General features: G+C 34.5%; 1 long non-coding RNA gene across 1 annotated transcript; it reads left to right on the top strand.

Moving 5' to 3' along the window:
* The first annotated feature begins 2,464 nt into the window (after positions 1–2,464).
* Positions 2,465–6,170, top strand: LOC132115503 (uncharacterized). The gene is made up of 4 exons (XR_009425491.1): positions 2,465–2,594; positions 2,993–3,011; positions 4,830–4,964; positions 5,663–6,170. It is a non-coding gene; the product is annotated as an uncharacterized LOC132115503 (long non-coding RNA).
* The last annotated feature ends 2,332 nt before the right edge of the window (positions 6,171–8,502 follow it).

The raw sequence follows: 8,502 nt of genomic DNA, 5'->3' as shown, positions 1-8,502 counted from the left end.
ACAATTTCAAACAGGGCCCACTAGTACAACCTGCACCGAGGCCTCGCTAACCCCAGCTACGGGCCTGCCACAGACAGGCCACTTGGGCTGTTGAGTCAATGATGTCATTAACTCTTTTCTGTCAAATACACATTCGTTTAGCAAATTTGTTGATTTGTAATTTATTCAAAATACATTTAAATGCAATTCATACATACATACAAAAAAAAAGTCAATTCTTGAAAAGAAGAATTATTATTAAGAAAAATTATTTTGGCATAATCATTTATTATACTTCTATAATTGCAGCCTTATGTCTCACATGGGACAAAGAGTATTAAGCAAGCAAGTAATTCAGGTTGTTAAAATGCCATGTGGTGTGCCTCTGCTTTATTTATATTAATAATGCATGCTATTTGTAATATATGTATATATATATATATATAATGAGGGGCCGTACGAACCATAATTCATTTTGGCACTCTCACACACATACATTTTCCTTTCACATATTCTCCTTTCACATACATATATTTTTACTCTCACACACATACATTCTCCTTTCACATACATATATTTATACCTTCTTTTTTTATTGGTATCTATTACTTCCTGTTTAAGCAGGAAGTCACTCTCAGACCAGGAAATACGTGTGCAAGACTAGCTCAGCTCTTCCGAGGGGGACAGGGTTTCATATTTTATTGAAGCACCCCTGGGCGCCGCCATTGGCTAGAGGACCCCCACCTGCTGTTAGCATTCCATTGACTCCCATTCATTTTGGCGTCACTTTGACAGCGAATAACTTTATATCTGAGGCGTTTAAAGACTCCATTTGTCTATTCATTATTTCTAAAGAAACACGAAAATGTATAAGAGGCCCCATTACCTATCTTACGCTGTGGCCCGTAGAAGCAGTTTTTGTAATTGTATTAATTTCTGTTAATACAATTACATATTAAATACGTATATAAATGTTTATTTTGCTCTGTTACTGGTAAAACTAATCTTGAACAAACAAATATATGCAACATGAAGCAAGTGCACAAAACAAAAACATCATACGGGCTGAATTAATATTTTATCATTGCTCTTTAATATTATATATAATATATTTTAATATATTATTAGTGTTTTATTACCTTAATTATATGTATGTCTGCACTATGTTTGTACTTTGTGTACTGGAAGCTCCTGACATCAAGACGAAATTTCTTGTGTGTGTAAACACACTTGGCAATAAAGCTCTTTCTGATTCTGATGAAAATGCAAATTCAATCTCTGACAGCAGGTGGCGCTTATAGAACACTAGCAGCGTTTCCCGAGTTATTGTTGCAGGCAGCGCTGCGCTAATTAACACTCCTTTAATGTGTATTTAACGATGAAAGAAGAAAAAGAAAATGCCCTCGAAACTTTTCTGAAGACATTCTATGTATGTATCTGAAAGGAGAATGTATGTGTGTGCATGAGAGTAGAACATGTGTAAGGAGAATGTGTGCAAGGTGTAATGAAAATATGTTCATTTTTAACTTATGGTTGCACTACGTGATACTTTTACTAATTAAATTTAAACCTATGAACGTATGTTGTTTAAACCATAAGGAAACAACTATAATATAAAAACTACATGTCAAAACAACTAACAGGCTACACTTTTTGAGGTTTCCTTCTTACAGTGTAATTATATGCTTAAGTACTGAGAATCAATTAAGTACATGCACTTATTATAGAGTTATGGTTACATGTTATTATGCATAATTTACTGTTATTACTGTAAGTACATGTTACGTGTAACAAGAACACTTTAAAATAATGTTACCAATGATTTTTTTTCTATTACATTTCCACTGTATCATCCAGTGCACTGTTGTGCATATGTAATTTGTGATACAGCTTTCTATCTCTTTGATGTGCTGTTTGCTACCCCCTCACTTGCAAGTACTATGCAAAAACCGTGGGAAAATTGCCAGTGTTCATTTCTTGGCAGCCTTTTAATGTGATTTTGGGCCCATTATCCATATGGCTGTATCAGTTGTAGCTTCAACACTCCCTTCTCCCTTTGTCAGATAATGGTAATAATGGCAAGTAGACAGACGTTTTTTTCTGCTTGCTTCTCCTCTTACATCTTACATTGCTTCAGTGTCCTGCACACATTCTCTCTCTCTCCCTCTCAGAAGTGGGATAGTGTTCAGCCCGGGTGGTAATTAGGTCATAAGCCAACTCTGACTCACTCAACATCTCATCCATCGCCTTTCACACTTACCCAATCATCTGACATCCCCCATGAGTGTCTTCATGAGCTCTTGCCTTCTTGTTTATCCTCGGGTCTTCCATTCAGTGTCCTGATCTTCTCCACACGGCTCTTGTAAATCTTCTCACCATCTCCTGCTCCTTCTTAACTCTGCAGTGCTTGACACTCCTGCATCATGAGTCCTGGTCTTCAGCGGTCGGATGGAAAGACAAACCACTCTATCGATGGGAGTTTGGACCACAGTTTTGGAAGGTGTGCTGAGGCACAGGGGGCACCACCACTGAAAAATTACATTTTTCTGACTATTTTCACTTGCTTTTGTCCAGCGTGGCCTATTAACATTGTGGCATTGGTCTTTTCTCTAATGGTGAGTAGAAAGGTTGTTTTTATTTATTTATTATTATTATTATTGAGTGTATCTACCTGGACAGTTGCAAACATTTTAATTCTGTCATAATTTGTTCTGTTCCATGTCCAGTCAAACCTGAATCACTTTCTTTCTCTTGTGGAACATAGAAGATATTTTGAGATTTTTTTCTGTCCATACAATGGAAGTCAATGGTGACCAAAAAACTTACCAACATTCTTCAAAATACCTTCTTTTGTGTTTCACAGATGAAAGGTCATATAGTACAGGTTTGCAGTGACATGAGAGTAAATTGACAGAATGTTCATTTTGGGTGAATTATCCCTTTAAATCAAATACTTAACTGATGATATAGATCATAATGTGCAGTTTATATTTGGTCTTATCTTTATCTGCAGATAGTGTTTTTCTGAAAAGGTATGTTTCTTGTGGGTTTATAGTCTTTCACTTGGCAATGTGTTATGCATGCGGCTTTGAAATCTGACTAAACCTGATGTTCTAATGATCCAGATAGACATATAAGTGTTATAAATAGACAGGCCTCAAGTGTCTGTGAAGTTCATTTTGTAGCACTCCCACACTTGCAAGCAAGACTGCATACACTCTCACACACCCTTTCCCCTACTCGAACATTCACACGGCAGCCTGCAGGTGTGCTATGATGAAGAACCTTTTTAGGCTGTTGTTCTCAACCAATGCTTATACTGTTGATGAACAGGAAAGTTTTTTTCAGTGGTTTCCTACCTGACTTTTCACACCTTGACCTCAGAATGAGATCAGTCTAGCCACTAACATGTAATTTTTTTTTTTCGATGTTAGTTAAAAAGAAAGTTACTTTTTCTATGAATTTAATATATATTAAAGAACAGTGATTCTCATTCTTTTTTGTCTTATAGTATCTAAGTCCATGACCTCATTGATACAGCTCAACATTAATAATATATATATATTATATATATATATATATATATATATATATATATATATATATATATATATATATATATAGCAAATACTTAAGGCCTGTGTATTATTAAAGCCATTATATATATATATATGTATAAATATATATATAAATGTTAGAACAATATGTAAATGTATGTGTGCGTGTGTGTGTTTGTGTAAATATAACATTTAAATACATGTATAAAATTAATACTGGTATTATTTTTTTAAAGATAGATAGATTCTTACTACACTCAATTGTTACTATGGATGTAAAACAGAAAATGAAAAACATTAGGTTAACGCTTACAGTTTTAAGCACTGCACCATAGGAATAGAGAATAATACAATGAATCAGGACGTGCGGGTCAAGACAGAATGGGTATAAATGTATCATATGATCATTTGTATATTTTTTAAGGTACAGTTATTCATGGCATTACTGTGATTCATCTGCATCATAAAAATGAGTCATTTTCACCAGCTGCCCATTTCTTTCATACCGTTCCCCTGCTTGCAGCAATCAAATCTATGCTTTCAAATGCCACTACTAGACTAGAGGCGGAGGGGTCTGAATGGGGTAAAGTGCAAGGGCTTGTTGTGGAGAGCAGCACATCCAGTTTCAGGTTAACTCTGCCACTGCTACACATTAAAACTTTAGGGCCCACTGACTGCAGCAGCTGCCTGTGAGAAACCAGATGAGCATCACAAATCATGCAAACCAGCTTACTGCCCTCTGACACACTGGGGGCTTCATGCACACTGTAACATTGTCAAAAGTGGTTAACACATAATGATTAGAAAGAGCAGATATTTAATAATATATATATATATATATATAATTAATATATAATAATACATTTAATAACATTTAATGATGTTCACAGCTAATAAAAAGTTTAGACCACCTGCTTTGTCTCAAATAATATCTAAACCTTAAAAAATTCTGGTTTTAATATGCGAATCAGCTAAGTAAAGTCAGATCATCTTTGTCATCCTAAATGTGATTTAGTGCGAGCGAGCTGTATGTCCAAGGCTCAGTTTGCCTATTAAGAGAGCTGAAATGAGGCTGGTATCTTCACTACGCCCCTCACTGCTGTCTGCTTTATGGGCCACATACAGATAGTTTTCACTTGGAGACCTGTCACTAATTCTGCTATCCAAATATGCTACAGATGTATTTTTAGATTGAGTAGAATTTCTGTAAAGCCTCAGTCAAATGAATTTCTGCAAGTTTTTTATTTGTTATTTTGTCAAATTGTGCCTATTCTCACCTATTCTCTCATTCAGTCTCAAAGCAGTTATGATGCAGAAGACTATGAAGGAGCTCAGCGGTTGGGGAGAAAGGCTCTTCACATGGGAATCGCTTCCCTAGTCATTGGCCTTGTGATCATAACGGTCTTCTGTGTTGTACACTTCACCACGGTACTCATTTAAACTAAGCCTTCTCAAATATATTGAAAATATGATTCACTTAAGGAATAGTTCACTTAAAAATGAAAACGTAGTCATTATTCACTCATGTCTAATTCTTTCCAAGCCCATATGAACTTCTGGAGAAAATCCTAGCAACTGTTTTCAGTATAATGAAAGTGAAGGACTGGCCAAAAAAAACAAAAACACCATGAAAGTATAATAAAGTAATTCTTATGACTCAAGCGATATCTTTCACGTTTTCTGAAATTATACGACAACTTTATATGAGAAACGGACTGAAATTGAACTCATTAATCACAGAAAATCTTGGAGTAATCAGTAAAGGAAGCTGCAATGCCAAAGTTGTGAACAAAAAGTTCTTTTAAGCCTGCTCATCACACAAACCCTTTATTTGGCATCAGAAGATCACAAGAGATGTACTGACTACCTTTAGGGAGATTAAAAAAAAAAAGTAAGACTTGAAAACTCCTATTCCTATTTATTTACCAGATTTTCTCCTTTTCTGTTCCATTAGAGAAAACTGTGTTTGGAACAACACGAGCAGTACTAAATTGAACTTATTTTTTTGGTGAATTATTCGTTTAAATTATCAGTTGTATTCTAACTTACATGTTATTAACATAATGTATGCATTTTGTTCTCATTTAGTAAGTAAATGTTTTCTTCTTTTTGTATCAACTAAACAGAATGCAATCTGATAGTGGAGAATGCAGTTTGACAGGAAGACTCTGTAAATTGGTGGTGATCATTTCCAGTGAACGCCAGAAGACACTGTGAGCTACAGCCAGAACTTGGCGACACTATGGTGGCACCATGAGCTTGAACCATCCCAGGTTTACAAGTAATCAATATTTTCAAATGGAATGTGTCTGATTTGCTCAAAGCATGGCCAAGTATCCAAACTACAGAAAAGCTTTCACTTAAAGTCACTTCATATTCATACCATCTCAAAATGATGTTGTTTATTTCTGCAGGCAGTACAACTGCATTTGTACATCTGTATTTGATGAGTATCATGACACATCAAGTATTGTAAATGTGTAGTTTAGTGGTGTACATTGTATTTGTCCTAAAGCATAAAAGGATGCTTGCACCCAAATAGTTGATGCTTTTACAGAGAGAAAGAGGAAAAAAATACAATAAATAAAACTTGTGTTGTATGGGTGAATGTAAAATTACAGGAAGTATGATCATTTTTTATGAATTTGAATAAATGTGCAATGTATGAACTGACTCACTGCAGTAATTTCACAAGTGTCTGTATCAGTTATATAATGGATTATAGCTGCACTAGACATTCCTTCTCCACCTTTACACCCAGTGTAATCTGCAGCGTTTGGAGTATTAAGTATTACGATATGTAATATTATAGCCAGCTCTGGTTAAATATAGCTTAATCTGTCTCCAGTCTTGGCAATCAAAGCAAACATCTACTAGCTAATCATGCAATGGTATACTAGTGGTAGTATTTACTTTAAGTGTTTCATTGACTATTTTTTTTTAGAGTACTTCAATGTACGGGTGATTATAGTAATAGTAATCAGTGTTTCACTACCATCAATCTCACTTCAGTTACTAACTAATGTTTTTCCCAGATGTACTGGAGGTCCGTCTCATTACTGTTGCCACCCATGTCTGTGTGCTTCGCAGAAACAGTTCCACTTATCCCAGAAGCTCACTGCCAATCATGTCATCATGACACTGCAAAACTGGACAGCCAAGAGAATTTCGCAAGCTTCTGATGAACATGTGTGGACTCTCAAACACAGCTGTCTCACTCCATCACTGGACACACCCAATGCCACAGTCCCTATAAATAAACGAATAAGCAAATAAATAAAATATGAAAATATATTTTAAATATAAAGATGATAAAAAAATACAAAATAAAATTACTACTAAAATATTGTAATAAAACTTCTGAAATATACAAATTATATATATATAAAAAAACACTATGTGCTGTTTTAACTAAAATGCTTCCTTTATTCTTTTAATTAAAAAATATTTAAAATACTTTAAATGAAATGAAGCTAATGGTATATATTTGGTTACTGTAATAAAATCCATTAGTGTAACAGCGCCAAAGTACGTAATCAAAACAGATTTTTATTATTTTTTATTTTTATTTTTTATTTGTTTACGTAGTTTATGAATAAGCTGGTCATTTCTACATTACAAAAGAAACCAAACGTGTTCCACCTCTCCCCGTCTCCCACTGGTTTACTGCACACACTGCTCGCTGGTTAGCTGCAGGCGGAAGAGGTGTGCTTAACATTTAACCTTTTCGTGAGGCAATGTGAAAATGGGAGAAGGGTAACGTTATTCCTGCACAACCGGAGGCTGCAGTTTCAGGACTGCAGTTCTTGGACCGCAGCTTTAGGACCCTAGTTTTTTTGTGACAGCGCCACCTACCGTACTGGATCAACACTAATTAAAGATGGACGACGTGGATAGCAATCAGATGGTGAGTAACGATATATTTAATTAAGTTTTATTTTATAACGTTTAAACGGTGCGAAGTTTGCATAGTGAGAACTGCTAACTATGAATTAATAATTAATTCCCACCAAATTAAGAATTTGTGAGCTAGTTTTATTAATTACTACGACGTTAATTCATGGCCATGATTTCATAAATCCTTGTTGAGTTTTAATGACGAAGTATTATAAGTGAATCTAGCCTGTACATTAATTAAACTTATCAGATGACAAGAGCATGTTTGATGTAAGGTTTGTAAAATTTACCTGCAGCTTAATGTATAAGTGTGAATACTGGCTTAATAGTCGTTGTTTTACCATATTTATGTATAAAATATCTTTCATAATTAAACTGCACTGACTGCCTAGTTGCAGTATGTGTTAGCCTGTTTTTTTTTGCATTGTTTTGCAATGATGAATGAGGCGTTTGGCAATTTTAATAGCTTGTTACAATTTGGCCTAATCTGCAGGTCTACTCCACACACAGTCCATTGATATCATGTGTTAGTTTCTGTCATGTTCTGCATGGCCAATATGAAGTGATTTTATGGATTTGGTTAGGCTCATTATAGGACAGATGATTAAAAAAGGCACTAGGGATATTTTCATGATCTCAAAATATTCTAACAAGTAGGCTCTCTTTTTCAAGATACATATAACAATCCAAAAAGGGAGATCCCTGCCCGAATTGAAGAGATGCACCACATGCTGCAAGGACTTTCACTCTTCATATATATATATATACATATATCAGTTGAATATGTGTTCAATATATATATATATATATATATATATATATATATATATATATATATATATATATATATATATATATATTGAAGAGTTCAGATGCAAATAGATAGATAGATAGATAGATAGATAGATAGATAGATAAATAAACATACTTGAATCATTCTTGTGTCTTGTCTTGCCTCTCAACAACTTTTAAAATATTTGCTGTAATTTAGTGACTCCATACGCTGATGTCAACTTTAACTTACCTGATAATGAGCTAATTCACCTTAAGGAGGTTAATCAATATACTG

This window comes from Carassius carassius, chromosome 34 (genome assembly GCF_963082965.1).
Source record: "Carassius carassius chromosome 34, fCarCar2.1, whole genome shotgun sequence".
NCBI lineage: Eukaryota > Metazoa > Chordata > Actinopteri > Cypriniformes > Cyprinidae > Carassius > Carassius carassius.
Note: the sequence above shows the minus strand (reverse complement) of the source record. Positions and strands in the feature narration are given on the sequence as shown.